Source organism: Ranitomeya variabilis, chromosome 5 (genome assembly GCF_051348905.1).
Source record: "Ranitomeya variabilis isolate aRanVar5 chromosome 5, aRanVar5.hap1, whole genome shotgun sequence".
Lineage (NCBI taxonomy): Eukaryota > Metazoa > Chordata > Amphibia > Anura > Dendrobatidae > Ranitomeya > Ranitomeya variabilis.
Genome location: NC_135236.1, coordinates 682111936 through 682130319, shown reverse-complemented (window position 1 = coordinate 682130319; position 18384 = coordinate 682111936). Strand labels below are relative to the sequence as shown.

General features: G+C 52.7%; 1 protein-coding gene across 1 annotated transcript in view; it reads left to right on the top strand.

Annotated features, from left to right (window-relative positions):
- Window positions 1–18384, top strand: part of BCL2L14 (BCL2 like 14) — a 36908-nt gene that overhangs the window by 1081 nt on the left and 17443 nt on the right. The gene's annotated exons all lie outside the window — the stretch shown is intronic.

Below are 18384 nucleotides of genomic sequence, written 5' to 3'. Positions count from 1 at the left end.
GTCCCGCACACTGACCCCCCCCCCCCCCTCCCCCCAGACCTGCACGGTCCTCCCGGGCTGCCCCTAGTGTGTCTGCGCCCTGAGAATAGGAGGGTCCCGCACACTGACCCCCCCCCCCCCTCCCCCCAGACCTGCACGGTCCTCCCGGGCTGCCCCTAGTGTGTCTGCGCCCTGAGAATAGGAGGGTCCCGCACACTGACCCCCCAGATCTGCACGGTCCTCCCGGGCTGCCCCTAGTGTGACTGCGCCCTGAGAATAGGAGGGTCCCGCACAGTGACCCCCCAGATCTGCACGGTCCTCCCGGGCTGCCCCTAGTGTGACTGCGCCCTGAGAATAGGAGGGTCCCGCACACTGACCCCCCCAGATCTGCACGGTCCTCCCGGGCTGCCCCTAGTGTGACTGCGCCCTGAGAATAGGAGGGTCCCGCACAGTGACCCCCCAGATCTGCACGGTCCTCCCGGGCTGCCCCTAGTGTGACTGCGCCCTGAGAATAGGAGGGTCCCGCACACTGACCCCCCCAGATCTGCACGGTCCTCCCGGGCTGCACCTAGTGTGACTGCGCCCTGAGAATAGGAGGGTCCCGCACACTGACCCCCCAGACCTGCACGGTCCTCCTGGCCTGCCCCTAGTGTGACTGCGCCCTGAGAATAAGAGGGTCCCGCACAGTGACCCCCCAGACCTGCACGGTCCTCCCGGGCTGCCCCTAGTGTGTCTGCGCCCTGAGAATAGGAGGGTCCCGCACACTGACCCCCCAGACCTGCACGGTCCTCCTGGCCTGCCCCTAGTGTGACTGCGCCCTGAGAATAAGAGGGTCCCGCACACTGACCCCCCCAGATCTGCACGGTCCTCCCGGGCTGCCCCTAGTGTGACTGCGCCCTGAGAATAGGAGGGTCCCGCACACTGACCCCCCCCAGACCTGCACGGTCCTCCCGGGCTGCCCCTAGTGTGACTGCACCCTGAGAATAGGAGGGTCCCGCACACTGACCCCCCAGATCTGCACGGTCCTCCCGGCTGCCCCTAGTGTGTCTGCGCCCTGAGAATAGGAGGGTCCCGCACACTGACCCCCCCAGACCTGCACGGTCCTCCCGGGTTGCCCCTAGTGTGACTGCACCCCGAGAATAAGAGGGTCCCGCACACTGACCCCCCAGATCTGCACGGTCCTCCCGGCTGCCCCTAGTGTGTCTGCGCCCTGAGAATAGGAGGGTCCCGCACACTGACCCCCCCAGACCTGCACGGTCCTCCCGGGTTGCCCCTAGTGTGACTGCACCCCGAGAATAGGAGGGTCCCGCACACTGACCCCCCCCCAGATCTGCACGGTCCTCCCGGGCTGCCCCTAGTGTGACTGCGCCCTGAGAATAGGAGGGTCCCGCACACTGACCCCCCAGACCTGCACGGTCCTCCCGGGCTGCCCCTAGTGTGACTGCACCCCGAGAATAGGAGGGTCCCGCACACTGACCCCCCCCCAGACCTGCACGGTCCTCCCGGGCTGCCCCTAGTGTGTCTGCGCCCTGAGAATAGGAGGGTCCCGCACACTGACCCCCCCCCCCCAGATCTGCACGGTCCTCCCGGGCTGCCCCTAGTGTGACTCCACCCCGAGAATAGGAGGGTCCCGCACACTGACCCCCCAGACCTGCACGGTCCTCCCGGGCTGCCCCTAGTGTGACTGCGCCCTGAGAATAGGAGGGTCCCGCACACTGACCCCCCCAGATCTGCACGGTCCTCCCGGGCTGCACCTAGTGTGACTGCGCCCTGAGAATAGGAGGGTCCCGCACACTGACCCCCCCAGACCTGCACGGTCCTCCCGGGCTGCACCTAGTGTGACTGCGCCCTGAGAATAGGAGGGTCCCGCACACTGACCCCCCAGACCTGCACGGTCCTCCCGGGCTGCACCTAGTGTGACTGCCCCTGAGAATAGGAGGGTCCCGCACACTGACCCCCCAGACCTGCACGGTCCTCCCGGGCTGCCCCTAGTGTGACTGCCCCTGAGAATAGGAGGGTCCCGCACACTGACCCCCCCAGATCTGCACGGTCCTCCCAGGCTGCCCCTAGTGTGACTGCCCCTGAGAATAGGAGGGTCCCGCACACTGACCCCCCAGATCTGCACGGTCCTCCCGGCTGCCCCTAGTGTGACTGCGCCCCGAGAATAAGAGGGTCCCGCACACTGACCCCCCAGATCTGCACGGTCCTCCCGGGCTGCACCTAGTGTGACTGCGCCCTGAGAGTAGGAGGGTCCCGCACACTGACCCCCCAGATCTGCACGGTCCTCCCGGCTGCCCCTAGTGTGACTGCACCCCGAGAATAGGAGGGTCCCGCACACTGACCCCCCCCCCAGATCTGCACGGTCCTCCCGGGCTGCCCCTAGTGTGACTGCGCCCTGAGAATAGGAGGGTCCCGCACACTGACCCCCCCAGACCTGCACGGTCCTCCCAGACTATGGGTGAGTCTTACTGTGATCCCCCAACCCCACCACCGCTCAGGACGCCGATATTAACCCTACAAGAGTCAGTCCCAAGAAGTAATCCACCGGTATAAAACTTCACACCAACTTCTAATGTTTCATACAGAAAAATAAGCGCCCCCCCCCCTCTGTCCTGTAATGGGGGGCTCACATGGAGTTCATCTTCAGGACATTTTATGGCATAAACTCCTAATCCCCAATCAGCCTGTGTGTATTGCAGTTTCTTCTCAACATTGGAACACGTCCCAATAGTGTCAGCAGGTGCCGAAAAGTTCTGCAACTTTGTAGGAGTGTGGGGTCAGGACATGAAAACTCTCGCTGTCAGTCGCGTGACCTCGCTGTCAGTCGCGTGACCTCGCTGTCAGTCGCGTGACCTCGCTGTCAGTCGCGTGACCTCGCTGTCAGTCGCGTGACCTCGCTGTCAGTCGCGTGACCTCGCTGTCAGTCGCGTGACCTCGCTGTCAGTCGCGTGACCTCGCTGTCAGTCGCGTGACCTCGCTGTCAGTCGCGTGACCTCGCTGTCAGTCGCGTGACCTCGCTGTCAGTCGCGTGACCTCGCTGTCAGTCGCGTGACCTCGCTGTCAGTCGCGTGACCTCGCTGTCAGTCGCGTGACCTCGCTGTCAGTCGCGTGACCTCGCTGTCAGTCGCGTGACCTCGCTGTCAGTCGCGTGACCTCGCTGTCAGCCATGGGCCGGTGACTGTGCAGCCTTTTCCCAGAACAGGAGGGATTCTCTGCAGTTCCTGGAAGATGGACACTGCCGTGTAATCGGACGAGGTGGATCCGCACATTCCTCCCGGGTCCGTGGACTTTTCTCCAGGCGTGTCCCCGCCACCGCTCAGGACGCAGATATTTACAATCTGTAGAAAACTTTCCAGCCACCTTCCGCTCGTCCTCCAGTGCTGTCCTGGTGTCCGAGGCACGAAACGCTCTGTGCCGTTCTAATGAAACCGTCTTTGGCGCCAAGTTCCTAATTAGCGCTGCGACTATTTCCCGGCTGGTTTGGCTCGCCGTCTGTGTTCTCTTCTTTTCTCTTTGCAATTGTGTTTTTTTTTTTTTTTTCTTTTTTATTCTAAACACTTGCAGCCGATTCATTATATGTGACATTTAAAAAAAAAAAAAAAAAGCTACATTTTTATGCAGATATGCGAGTGTTTATATAATATATTATATAATCTAGCTCTAAAACTTTTGCTTAACTGATCGTGGGACGCTTTGCTCTAAAAAGGTGCAGGACCCGGCAAAGTATTTTTCAGTTTAACCCAAACTCGTGAATCGCTTGCGCATTTTTTCTTTGGGGGGGAAGAATGTAACAACAAACAGAAGGCAGAAAAGAGACTTAAAAATAAAAAATGCCGCTGCGGAATCGGACCCCTTTAAATGTCTCCTCTTTAGGCCTCGTTCACACGTCAGGTTTTTGCGTATCGATGGTTTTCATGAATGGCGCTCGTACCTGTGATGGTCTATGGAGCCGTTCACACATCAGTCTGTGCTAAATCACGGAGAAATGGCGGCTATAGGATCAAAGACAGCAGCGAAAGGCTATGGCGACAATTAGACTGCACTCAAATGCCGTCCGAGAGCAAAGGTGTGTTTTCTTTTTTTGTTTGTTTTTTTTCTTTTTTTTTAAGTAAGAGAAAAACTGATCAAACTCGGACCAAACTCTTATCGACAAACTTTGAAAAAAGATCTAAAAACAACCCCAACTTTTCAATGGTTCTAATCTGTAAGGAAAAGTTTATTAATTCAGCAATGAATGGGGAAAAAAGTGTCAAAATTGCATTTTTTTTTCCAGCATTTTTCTTGCCAACACTATAGCAAAAGCCAAACCTGAGCACGTACCCTTTTACAGAATTTCTCACAGCTGAGGATTTGTTGCAATGTGTCCAGTTTTCACAATACATAGTGACCTGCACAAATATTGTCCCAATCCTGAATCCGGTACAGTGTGTCAGTGTAGAACAAATGTATCCACCTGAAGATTCTCACTGGATACAATTGTAACAAACACTCAGCTGTGAGAAACGTGAGGTTGGGGCGGACCCCACACTGAATGTAAACAAGTCTGAGGTTTGGGGGGACCCCGAGATTCCACCACAAACCACAAATTTCAGTTTCATTTCTGCTTCACGTGAAATACATGTATAATACATCAGGAAGTCCCCCTCCCCCCCCCCCCCCCCCCCATGTAATGACGGAGCCGAAAACCGCAAACTGGTGACATTCTGCAACCAATTCTTACACCAGCCGATCATATGCTGGTGCGTAACCTCCGAGAGAAGGCGAAAGACGTCACAACTAGTGTTGAGCGATACTTTCCGATATCGGAAAGTATCGGTATCGGAAAGTATCGGCCGATACCGTCACAGTATCGGAATCCAATCCGATACCGATACCCGATCCCAATGCAAGTCAATGGGACGAAAATATCGGAATTAAAATAAACCCTTTCTTTCCTTGTAGGTTAATTCTACATGAAGGAAAACAACTAAGAATAATGTAGGATGTATTGGGGGAGGTGGCGGAGACATTAAAGGCACAGGGGTTTATCCCAATCAAATAGAATAGCAGTATTTTTAATTTTTTTATGACGTTCGGCGTTAGAAAGAATTTGACTATGTTAATTTTTTATTTATTTTGTCAGATATTGATGTTTCACTACTTCCACGCCCTTCACCCTATTTTTTACTTCTCCCACACTTTCTTCTTCATTATCCTCATCATCAGCTTCTGTGACATCAACTTCTTCACCTTATTCATCTTCTTCTTTTCTACGTATATATATATTTTTTTTTTTACATTGTTCATATTCTTTTTATTTAACTATTATCTTTTTTATATTCAACTTCTTCATCATATTCTTATTTGTGACAGGCATTCCCGTAGTTGTTATCTATAAAAGTTTGAAGATTACACCTTCCGTTCTGCCTGTCACAAACCAGTTACATTTGTCCGCGTTCAGTTTGGCCTGCAGCATCAGGCTTTATCCAGGGGCACCACGAGGAGGAACGGACTCACCCCCATACACTGCTTAGTCTTCTTCTGCTTATAATTTAGATAATATCTTTTGCTCTGATATTTAGTCTTATGCTTAATGTTCTTCTGCTCTTTGTTCTGCAGCCTCTTGTTCTTCTGCTTCTCGGTCTTCCAGGTTGTCGTCGTCATCTCCAGGGTCGTCATCTCCAGGGTCGTCGTCATCGGGGTCGTCGTCATCGGGGTCGTCGTCATCGGGGTCGTCTTCAGGGTCATCGTCTCCAGGGTCGTCGTCATCTCGGTGGTTGTCGTCTCTGGTGTCGTCATCATCTTAGGGGTGGTCTTCCGGGTCATCGTCTTTCGGGTCTTGAACTTGGAAATGTAGCAGAAGGTACAAGAAGGCTGAGAAAATGCCGAGAAACAGCTGATGGAACTGGAACTCGGATGGCTACCCGAAGGTCCAAGAGCCAATGGAACTACCGAGGACCAGCTGACGTTACTGGAACCCGGTTACTAAGCAGGAGGTACCCGTGCCTGAAAGCACTACCAAGGACCACCTGACGTTGGTGGAACTCGGATACCCAGAGGGAGGCACCTAAGCCAAAGGCTCTGCCCGGAACCAGCTGACGGTACTGGAACCAGGATGGGGAGCAGAAGGTACAAGAGCAAAAGACACTGCCGAGAACCAGCTGACGGTACTGGAACCCGGATGGGTAGCCGAAGGTCCAAGAGCCAATGGAACTACCGAGGACCAGCTGACGTTACTGGAACCCGGTTACTAAGCAGGAGGTACCCGTGCCTGAAAGCACTACCAAGGACCACCTGACGTTGGTGGAACTCGGATACCCAGAGGGAGGCACCTAAGCCAAAGGCTCTGCCCGGAACCAGCTGACGGTACTGGAACCAGGATGGGGAGCAGAAGGTACAAGAGCAAAAGACACTGCCGAGAACCAGCTGACGGTACTGGAACCCGGATGGGGACCTATTCAAGCTTGTCTTCCTAGGGCCCCAACTGGCGGTGTGTTAGAGCCCAGGGACAGCAGGAGGAGGAGCAGGGGGAGGGGAGTGTAGGCCGAAGCCTGCACAGGCGGCAGCTTTGGGTGTGTTGTGTCTGCGTGGCTTTTGCAGGACACGTTGCCGGCTACACAGCAGGGGAACAGCTGGCGGTGCTGGACCCCACTGACACATTGGCGAGGTGTTTGGCTCTGTGCAGCCAGCACTTCCGGACAGCAACTAGCGTTGTTGGAGCCCGGGCTCTGCAGGTGGAGCAGAGTGTAGGCCGAAGCCTAATTGAACCGATTTCAAAAGTCACCTTTAACCCCCCCTCAGGGGTTACAAAGTAGAAGAGCCACAGCTTATGCAGCAGCAGTGCTGCGCAAGTCAAAGGTTGCTCTTGTAATTTTTCTCCTTGCACACGCTGAATGGAACACGTATAACATTTAGCCCTTTATACAGTCAAACTGTGTAATGGAGGCGAGAGTTCCCTTTGTAATGAGACGCAGCACAGGTGTCAAGAATCCCACCTTGGTGCTGGGTGCAGCCTCCTGAGCGTTGTTATTTGCTGTACAGGAGTCTGCGCTGTCGTGTTATCCCCTGGCCTAGCGCTGTTAGCGCTGCCCATCTTCTGACCTCATTTAATGTTGGCTGGTGCGGTTCGCGATGCCCATGAATCACAGCCCCGCAGTGTCTTGACATAGTTAAAACACTGCGGGGCTGGGATTCAGGGCCTGGCGCAGTACATATGTTCGCCTCTCGCTTGGGTTCTTACACCTGCTTCAGACTATGTGGCGTCAGCTGATCCCTTATCGCATGCCACGGCCATGAAGCCGCACAGTCTGAAGAAGGCGGAAGGAGATGAGGGACAGGCGAACTGATGCACTGCTCATGCCCATCAAACACACCCTCGCACTCCCAAGAAATAAGACACCGAGGGGCGTTGTGTGGGTCAGGGCGGCCGCAGAGGCGCAGCCAGCCAAAAAATGATGCCAGAAGACGGGCAGCGCTACCAAGGGGGTTGCAGCGTGTCATTACAAAGGAAAGTCACACCACCGGGACGGTTAAATGGTCACACAGAGGACACATTTCAGACGTGTTTTCAGTTCCACATGTGCGAGGAGAATAAGTTTCTGAGCCACCTTGCACACATGCAGCATTACCGCTGTACAAGGTGGCTGGATAACGTAAAAACGCCTGGGGGAGGGGGGACAGGTTCCCTTCAATTTCAGTTCTGGTGTCTGCGTGGCTTTTGCAGGACATGTTGCCGGCTGCACAGCAGGGGAACAGCTGGCGGTGCTGGACCCCACTGACACATTGGCTGGTGTTTTTCTCTGTGCAGCTAGCACATCTGGGCCCCAACTGGCGGTGTGTTAGAGCCCAGGGACAGCAGGAGGAGGAGCAGGAGGAGGAGGAGCAGGGGGAGGGGAGTGTAGGCCGAAGCCTGCACTGGCGGCAGCTTTGGGTCTGTTGTGTCTGCGTGGCGGTCGCAGGACACGATGCCGGCTGCACAGCAGGGGAACAGCTGGCGGTGCTGAACCCCACTGACACATTGGCGAGGTGTTTTTCTCTGTGCAGCTAGCAGTACCGGGCCCCAACTGGCGGTGTTGGAGCCCAGGGTCAGCAGGAGGAGCAGGGGGAGCGGAGTGTAGGCCGAAGCCTGCACTCGAGCAAGTTGAAAGGAAACCTTTAACCCCCCCCCCCCCAGGCGTTTGTAGCTGAAAGAGCCATTGTGTACAGCACTAATGCTGGAAAAGGTAAACTTAGCTCTTTTAATTATGGTCCTTGCACATGCGGAACCTGTTGTGAATTTGGATTCTGGGCTCCCCCGGTGGCTACTGGTGGAATTGAACTTGTGACATCATCTTCCCTGTTCACCTGTTCTGATTAGATCTGGGTGTCGCTATATAACCTGGCTTCTCTGTTAGATGCTTGCCGGTCAACAATGTTATCAGAAGCCTCTCTGTGCTTGTTCCTGCTCCCAGACATCTACTAGATAAGTTGGACATTCGTCCATGTTTTGTTTTTGTATTTTGGTTCCAGTTCACAGCTGCAGTTTCGTTACTGTGTCTGGAAAGCTCTTGTTGATCAGGAATTGCCACTCTGGTATTATGAGTTAATGCCAGAGTCCTAAAGTAATTTCTGGATGTGTTTTGTTAGGGTTTTCTACTGACCATGAAAGTATGCTTTCTGTCTTCTGCTATCTAGAAAGCGGACCTCAAATTTGCTAAAACTATTTTCCTGCTGCGTTTGTTGTTTCATCTCATATCACCGCCAATATATGTGGGGGGCTTCTGTCTCCTTTTGGGCATTTCTCTAGAGGTGAGTCAGGTCTTATATTTCCCTCTGCTAGCATTATTTAGTTCTCCGGCCGGCGCTGGGCATATAGGGATAAAAAGTAGGACATGCTACCTGGCTACTTCTAGATGATGCGGTAGGTTTAGTTCATGGTCAGTACAGTTACATCTTCCAAGAGCTTGTTCCTATAGAGGCTTATGCTAGTTCTCTGGCCATGGAGATCATGACAGTTTGACCGGCCCTCTAAAGGGTTAAAATCCTTGGCTGAGAAAGGAGAGAAATAAGAAGTCTGCTGAGAGTTTTTTTTTTTTTTTTTTTTTTTTCTCTGTGCTCTTAATTGGATCACTTGCCAGTCTGTCTATGCTGCAGTCTTTCTTTTTTTTCTCTCTCCTTCTAATCTTTGAATGGCTCTATGTTCACCTGTCTATAATGGATCTACAGAGTGTAACTGCAGGTTTGAATAATCTCGCCACGAAAGTACAAAGTTTGCAAGATTTTGTTGTTCATGCTCCGGTATCAGAGCCGAGAATTCCTTTGCCGGAATTCTTCTCAGGGAATAGATCTAGCTTTCAGAATTTTAGAAATAATTGTAAGTTATTTTTGTCCCTGAAATCTCGTTCTGCTGGAGACCCTGCACAGCAGGTTGGGATTGTGATTTCCTTGCTCCGCGGCGACCCTCAAGATTGGGCTTTTGCATTGGCACCAGGGGATCCTGCGTTGCGCAATGTGGATGCGTTTTTTCTGGCCTTGGGCTTGCTTTATGAGGAACCTCATTTGGAACTTCAGGCAGAAAAAACTTTGATGTCCCTATCGCAGGGGCAAGATGAAGCTGAAATTTACTGCCAAAGATTCCGTAAATGGGCTGTGCTTACTCAGTGGAATGAGTGTGCCTTGGCGGCTACTTTCAGAGAGGGTCTTTCTGATGCCATTAAGGATGTTATGGTGGGGTTTCCTGTGCCTGCAAGTCTGAATGAGTCCATGACGATGGCCATTCAGATCGATAGGCGTCTGCGGGAGCGCAAACCAGTGCACCATCTGGCGGTGTCCACTGAGAAGACGCCAGAAAACATGCAGTGTGATAGAATTCTGTCCAGAAGCGAGCGGCAGAATTTTAGACGGAAAAATGGGTTGTGTTTCTATTGTGGGGATTCTACTCATGTTATATCAGCATGCTCTAAGCGTACTAAAAAGCTTGATAAATCCGTTCCCATTGGCACTTTACAGTCTAAATTTATTTTGTCTGTGACCCTGATTTGCTCTTTGTCATCTATTACTACGGACGCCTATATCGACTCTGGCGCCGCTTTGAGTCTTATGGATTGGTCCTTTGCCAATCGTTGTGGGTATGATTTAGAGCCTTTGGAGACTCTTATTCCTCTGAAGGGGATTGACTCCACCCCATTGGCTAATAATAAACCACAATACTGGACACAAGTGACTATGTGTATTAATCCGGATCACCAGGAGACTATTCGTTTTCTGGTGCTGTATAATCTACATGATGATTTGGTGCTAGGATTGCCATGGCTGCAGTCTCACAACCCAGTCCTTGACTGGAGAGCTATGTCTGTGTTGAGCTGGGGATGTAAGGGGACTCATGGGGATGTACCTGTGGTTTCCATTTCATCATCCATTCCCTCTGAAATTCCTGAGTTCCTGTCTGACTATCGTGACGTCTTTGAAGAACCCAAGCTGGGTTCGCTACCTCCGCACCGTGAGTGCGATTGTGCTATAGATTTAATCCCGGGTAGTAAATACCCAAAGGGTCGTTTATTTAATCTGTCTGTGCCTGAACATACTGCTATGCGAGAATATATAAAGGAGTCCTTGGAAAAGGGACATATTCGTCCATCGTCATCTCCCTTAGGAGCCGGTTTTTTCTTTGTGTCAAAAAAAGACGGCTCTTTGAGACCATGTATTGATTATCGGCTTTTGAATAAAATCACGGTTAAATATCAATACCCATTGCCGTTGCTGACTGATTTGTTTGCTCGCATAAAGGGGGGCCAAGTGGTTCTCTAAGATTGATCTCCGTGGGGCGTATAATTTGGTGCGGATCAGGCAGGGGGATGAGTGGAAAACCGCATTTAATACGCCCGAGGGCCACTTTGAGTATTTGGTGATGCCTTTTGGTCTTTCTAATGCCCCTTCAGTCTTCCAGTCCTTTATGCATGATATTTTCCGCGATTTTTTGGATAAATTTATGATAGTGTATCTGGATGATATTCTGATTTTTTCGGATGATTGGGACTCTCATGTCCGGCAAGTTAAGAGGGTTTTTCAGGTTTTGCGGTCTAATTCTCTGTGTGTCAAGGGTTCTAAGTGCGTTTTTGGGGTTCAGAGAATTTCCTTTTTGGGATATATTTTTTCTCCCTCTTCCATTGAGATGGATCCTGTCAAGGTTCAAGCTATTTGTGATTGGACGCAGCCCTCTTCTCTTAAAAGTCTTCAGAAATTTTTGGGCTTTGCCAACTTTTATCGTCGATTTATTTCTGGTTTTTCGGATGTCGTTAAGCCATTGACCGATTTGACTAGACAGGGTGCTGATGTTGCTAATTGGTCCCCTGATGCTGTGGAGGCCTTTCAGGAGCTTAAGCGCCGTTTTTCTTCTGCCCCTGTGTTGCGTCAGCCTGATGTGACTCTTCCTTTTCAGGTTGAGGTCGACGCTTCTGAGATCGGGGCTGGGGCAGTGTTGTCGCAGAAAAGTTCTGACTGCGCCGTGATGAGGCCTTGTGCCTTCTTTTCCCGTAAATTTTCGCCCGCTGAGCGGAATTATGATGTTGGGAATCGGGAGCTTTTGGCCATGAAGTGGGCGTTTGAGGAGTGGCGCCATTGGCTCGAGGGGGCCAGACATCAGGTGGTGGTATTGACTGACCACAAAAATTTGATCTATCTTGAGACCGCCAGGCGCCTGAATCCTAGACAGGCGCGCTGGTCATTATTTTTCTCTCGGTTTAATTTTGTGGTATCGTACCTACCGGGTTCTAAGAATGTTAAGGCGGATGCCCTTTCTAGGAGTTTTGAGCCTGATTCACCCGGCAACTCTGACCCCACAGGTATTCTTAAGGAGGGAGTTATATTGTCAGCCGTTTCTCCAGACCTGCGGCGGGCCTTGCAGGAGTTTCAGGCGGATAGACCGGATCGTTGTCCGCCTGATAGGTTGTTTGTTCCTGATGATTGGACCAGTAGAGTCATCTCTGAGGTACATTCTTCTGCATTGGCAGGTCATCCTGGAATTTTTGGTACCAGGGATTTGGTGGCAAGATCCTTCTGGTGGCCTTCCCTGTCACGAGATGTGCGAGGCTTTGTGCAGTCTTGTGACGTTTGTGCTCGGGCCAAGCCTTGTTGTTCTCGGGCTAGTGGATTATTGTTGCCCTTGCCTATTCCTAAGAGGCCTTGGACACACATCTCGATGGATTTTATTTCAGATCTGCCTGTTTCTCAGAAGATGTCTGTCATCTGGGTGGTGTGTGACCGTTTTTCTAAGATGGTCCATTTGGTTCCCCTGCCCAAATTGCCTTCTTCTTCCGAGTTGGTGCCCCTGTTTTTTCAAAATGTTGTTCGTTTGCATGGTATTCCTGAGAATATCGTTTCTGACAGAGGAACCCAATTTGTGTCTAGATTTTGGCGGGCATTCTGTGCTAGGATGGGCATAGATTTGTCTTTTTCGTCTGCTTTTCACCCTCAGACTAATGGCCAGACCGAGCGGACTAATCAGACCCTGGAGACATATCTGAGGTGTTTTGTGTCTGCTGACCAGGATGATTGGGTTGCTTTTTTGCCATTGGCGGAGTTCGCCCTCAATAATCGGGCCAGCTCTGCCACTTTGGTGTCCCCGTTTTTCTGTAATTCGGGGTTCCACCCTCGATTTTCCTCCGGTCAGATGGAATCCTCGGATTGTCCTGGAGTGGATGCGGTGGTGGAGAGATTGCATCATATCTGGGGGCAGGTGATGGACAATTTAAAGTTGTCCCAGGAGAAGACTCAGCTTTTTGCCAACCGTCACCGTCGTGTTGGTCCTCGGCTTTGTGTTGGAGATTTGGTGTGGTTGTCTTCTCGTTTTGTCCCTATGAGGGTCTCATCTCCTAAGTTTAAGCCTCGGTTCATCGGTCCGTATAAAATATTGGAGATTCTTAACCCTGTTTCCTTCCGTTTGGACCTCCCTGCATCCTTTTCTATTCATAACGTTTTTCATCGGTCGTTATTGCGCAGGTATGAGGCACCGGTTGTGCCTTCCGTTGAGCCTCCTGCTCCGGTGTTGGTTGAGGGTGAGTTGGAGTACGTTGTGGAAAAAATCCTAGACTCCCGTGTTTCCAGACGGAGACTCCAGTATCTGGTCAAGTGGAAGGGATACGGCCAGGAGGATAATTCTTGGGTCACTGCATCTGATGTTCATGCCTCTGATCTGGTTCGTGCCTTTCATAGGGCCCATCCTGATCGCCCTGGTGGTTCTGGTGAGGGTTCGGTGCCCCCTCCTTGAGGGGGGGGTACTGTTGTGAATTTGGATTCTGGGCTCCCCCGGTGGCTACTGGTGGAATTGAACTTGTGACATCATCTTCCCTGTTCACCTGTTCTGATTAGATCTGGGTGTCGCTATATAACCTGGCTTCTCTGTTAGATGCTTGCCGGTCAACAATGTTATCAGAAGCCTCTCTGTGCTTGTTCCTGCTCCCAGACATCTACTAGATAAGTTGGACATTCGTCCATGTTTTGTTTTTGTATTTTGGTTCCAGTTCACAGCTGCAGTTTCGTTACTGTGTCTGGAAAGCTCTTGTTGATCAGGAATTGCCACTCTGGTATTATGAGTTAATGCCAGAGTCCTAAAGTAATTTCTGGATGTGTTTTGTTAGGGTTTTCTACTGACCATGAAAGTATGCTTTCTGTCTTCTGCTATCTAGAAAGCGGACCTCAAATTTGCTAAAACTATTTTCCTGCTGCGTTTGTTGTTTCATCTCATATCACCGCCAATATATGTGGGGGGCTTCTGTCTCCTTTTGGGCATTTCTCTAGAGGTGAGTCAGGTCTTATATTTCCCTCTGCTAGCATTATTTAGTTCTCCGGCCGGCGCTGGGCATATAGGGATAAAAAGTAGGACATGCTACCTGGCTACTTCTAGATGATGCGGTAGGTTTAGTTCATGGTCAGTACAGTTACATCTTCCAAGAGCTTGTTCCTATAGAGGCTTATGCTAGTTCTCTGGCCATGGAGATCATGACAGTAACCTAACAGTTATGAAATGTGTCCCCTCACAGCGTTAAACCGTCCGGTAGGTGGAACTTTCCTTTGTCGTGTGACGCAGCACAGCCATCATTTTTACCCCCTTGGCGCCGTGCGCCGCCTCCTCAGCGTTGTTTGAATCTGTCCCGGAGCCTGCGCTGTTAGGTTAGCCCTTGGCCATGCACACATGTTGCGCTGCCCGTCTTCTGACCTCATTTGGTGTCAGGCTGGCTGCGCCTGTGCGGGTGCGCTGGCCGAGATCCCGCCTCGCAGTGTCGTCTAATGTAATCCCACCGCGGGCCTGTGATCCGTGCCCGTGCGCAGTGCATATCCTCTCCTCTCACTCCCCTCCCTACGGCTTTTTCAGACTGTGCGGTGTCACGGCCGTGGCATGCTATTAGGGACCAGCTGACATCGCACAGTCTGAAGAAGCCGTAGGGAGGGGAGTGAGAGGAGAGGATATGCACTGCGCACGGGCACGGATCACAGGCCCGCGGTGGGATTACATTAGACGACACTGCGAGGCGGGATCTCGGCCACCGCACCCGCACAGGCGCAGCCAGCCTGACACCAAATGAGGTCAGAAGACGGGCAGCGCAACATGTGTGCATGGCCAAGGGCTAACCTAACAGCGCAGGCTCCGGGACAGATTAAAACAACGCTGAGGAGGCGGCGCACGGCGCCAAGGGGGTAAAAATGATGGCTGTGCTGCGTCACACGACAAAGGAAAGTTCCACCTACCGGACGGTTTAACGCTGTGTGGGGACACATTTCATAAGTGTTTGGTTCAGCATGTGCAAGGAGCATCACGGAAAGAGGCACTTTTTCCCTTTGCATCATTACTGCTGCACAAGGTGGCTCCTTCAGTAACAAACGCCTGGGGGGGGGGGGGGGGGGTCAGGTTCCCTTACATTTAACTTGTTGTGTCTGCGTGGCGGTCGCAGTACACGTTGCCGTATACACAGCAGGGGAACAGCTGGCGGTGCTGAACCCCACTAACACATTGGCGAGGTGTTTGGCTCTGTGCGTACAGCACTTCTGGACGGCAACTAGCGGTGTTGGAGCCCAGGGACAGGTGGAGGAGGAGGAGGTTGGAGGAGGTTGGAGGGGGTAGGAGGGATTGCCACACACACAGCAGGGGAACAGCTGACGTTACTGAACCCCAATAACAGAGGAGGGACTGTTGACTGTGCGTACAGCACTTCTGGACGGCAACTGGCGGTGTTGGAGCCCAGGGACAGGTGGAGGAGGAGGAGGTTGGAGGAGGTTGGAGGGATTGCCACACACACAGCAGGGGAACAGCTGACGTTACTGAACCCCAATAACAGAGGAGCGACTGTTGACTGTGCGTACAGCACTTCTGGACGGCAACTGGCGGTGTTGGAGCCCAGGGACAGGTGGAGGAGGAGGAGGTTGGAGGAGGTAGGAGGGATTGCCACACACACAGCAGGGGAACAGCTGACGTTACTGAACCCCAATAACAGAGGAGGGACTGTCGGGACTGTGCGTACAGCACTACCAGGCAACAACTAGCGGTGTTGGAGCCCAGGGACAGGTGGAGGAGGAGGAGGTTGGAGGAGGTAGGAGGGATTGCCACACACACAGCAGGGGAACAGCTGACGTTACTGAACCCCAATAACAGAGGAGGGACTGTTGACTGTGCGTACAGCACTTCTGGACGGCAACTGGCGGTGTTGGAGCCCAGGGACAGGTGGAGGAGGAGGAGGTTGGAGGAGGTTGGAGGGGGTAGGAGGGATTGCCACACACACAGCAGGGGAACAGCTGACGTTACTGAACCCCAATAACAGAGGAGGGACTGTTGACTGTGCGTACAGCACTTCTGGACGGCAACTGGCGGTGTTGGAGCCCAGGGACAGGTGGAGGAGGAGGAGGTTGGAGGAGGTTGGAGGAGGTAGGAGGGATTGCCACACACACAGCAGGGGAACAGCTGACGTTACTGAACCCCAATAACAGAGGAGGGACTGTTGACTGTGCGTACAGCACTTCTGGACGGCAACTGGCGGTGTTGGAGCCCAGGGACAGGTGGAGGAGGAGGAGGTTGGAGGAGGTTGGAGGAGGTAGGAGGGATTGCCACACACACAGCAGGGGAACAGCTGACGTTACTGAACCCCAATAACAGAGGAGGGACTGTTGACTGTGCGTACAGCACTTCTGGACGGCAACTGGCGGTGTTGGAGCCCAGGGACAGGTGGAGGAGGAGGAGGTTGGAGGAGGTTGGAGGGGGTAGGAGGGATTGCCACACACACAGCAGGGGAACAGCTGACGTTACTGAACCCCAATAACAGAGGAGGGACTGTTGACTGTGCGTACAGCACTTCTGGACGGCAACTGGCGGTGTTGGAGCCCAGGGACAGGTGGAGGAGGAGGAGGTTGGAGGAGGTTGGAGGAGGTAGGAGGGATTGCCACACACACAGCAGGGGAACAGCTGACGTTACTGAACCCCAATAACAGAGGAGCGACTGTTGACTGTGCGTACAGCACTTCTGGACGGCAACTAGCGGTGTTGGAGCCCAGGGGCAGGTGGAAAAGCAGAGGAACACAATGTAGGCCGAAGCCTGAGAAAGTCGAAAGGGAACCTTTAACCCCCCCCCCCCAAGGCGTTTGTAGCTGAAAGAGCCAGCTTGTGCAGCACAAAAGATGCAAAAGGAAAAGGTGGCTCTTTTCATCATGCTCCTTGCAAACACAGAACTAAACACTTTTAAAATGTGTCCCCTGAAGCCGTGAAACCGTCCCGGAGGTGGGACTTTCCTTCGTAATATGACGCAGCACAGCCATCATTACTACCCCCCCGCCGCCGTGCCCCGGCTCCTCAGCGTTGTTTGATTCCGTCCCGGAGCCTGCGCTGTTATGTTATCCCGTGGCCAGGCACACTTAGCGCTGCCCATCTTCTGACATCATTTGGTGTCAGGCTGGCTGCGCCTGTGCGGCCGCGCTAGCCGAGAGCCCGCCTCGCAGTGTCTTCTGATGTAATCCCACTGGGGGCCTGGGATCCATGGCCATGCGCAGTGCATATCCTCGCCTCTCACTCCCCTCCCTACGGCTTCTTAAGACTGTGCGGTGTCACGGCCGTGGCATGCTATTAGGGACCAGCTGACACCGAACAGTCTGAAGAAGCCGTAGGGAGATGAGTGAGAGGTGGAGGTTCAGATATGCACTGCGCATGTCCATGGATCCCAGGCCCCCAGTGGGATGAAATCAGAAGACACTGCGAGGCGGGCTCTCGGCCAGCGCGGCCGCACAGGCGCAGCCAGCCTGACACCAAATGATGCCAGAAGACGGGCAGCGCTAAGTGTGCCTGGCCACGGGATAACATAACAGCGCAGGCTCCGGGACGGAATCAAACAACGCTGAGGAGCCGGGGCGCGGCGCCGGGGGGGTAGGAATGACGGCTGTGCTGCGTCATATTACGAAGGAAAGTCCCACCTCCGGGACGGTTTTACGGTATCAGTGGACACATTTTATAAGTGTTAAGTTTTGCGTGTGCAAGGAGCAAAACCAAAATAGCTACCTTTTCCTTGGGCAGCATTACTGCTGCACAAGGTGGCTCTTTCAGTAACAAACGCCTTGGGGGGGGGGGACAGATTCCCTTACATTTCAGTTGTTGTGTCAGCGTGGCGGTCGCATGACACATTGCCGGCTACACAGCTGGGGATCAGCTGACGTTACTGAAACCCAATAACACTGGGTCGTATGTTTTGACTGTGCAGACGGCACATCTGAGCCTCAACTGGCGGTGTTGGAGCCCAGGAATTTAAGTTCAGGTGGTAGAAAGATGAACACAACAGGAGACCTGGATAACGTATACAGTGACCTAATTATTTAATCAGGAGGAGGAGTGGCAAATTCCTGCGAGATCCAGGCCTTGTTCATTTTCAGGAAAGTAAGCCGGTCAACGTTATCGGAGGATAGTCGCATGCGACGGTCAGTTAGTACACCACCTGCAGCACTAAAGACACTTTCCGATAATACACTGGCCGCAGGGCAAGACAGTACCTCCAATGCATACTGGCTTAGCTCTGGCCATGTATCCAGCTTTGAGACCCAAAACTTGAAAGGGGAAGAGCCGTCTGGGAGTACAGCAAGAGGGCAAGACATGTAGTCTGTCACCATCTGACGGAACCGTTGCCTCCTGCTGACTGGAGCCGTCTGTGATGGTGTAGACTTTTGTGGCGGGCACAGAAAACTGTGCCACAGTTGGGCCATACTGGTCTTGCCTTGGGCAGAGGCACTGCTTCTGCTCCCTCTTTGTGCAGAGCCTCCACCACTGCCTGGACGCACTGAGCTGCTTTGGAATGCACTAGCAGCACTTCTCTCAGTTGGAATGGAGAAGATGATGGAATTGACCAGTGTGTCTTGGTACTCCCGCATTTTTCGCTCCCGGTTCAACGGTGTGATGAGGCTTTCTACGTTGTCCCGGTAGCGAGG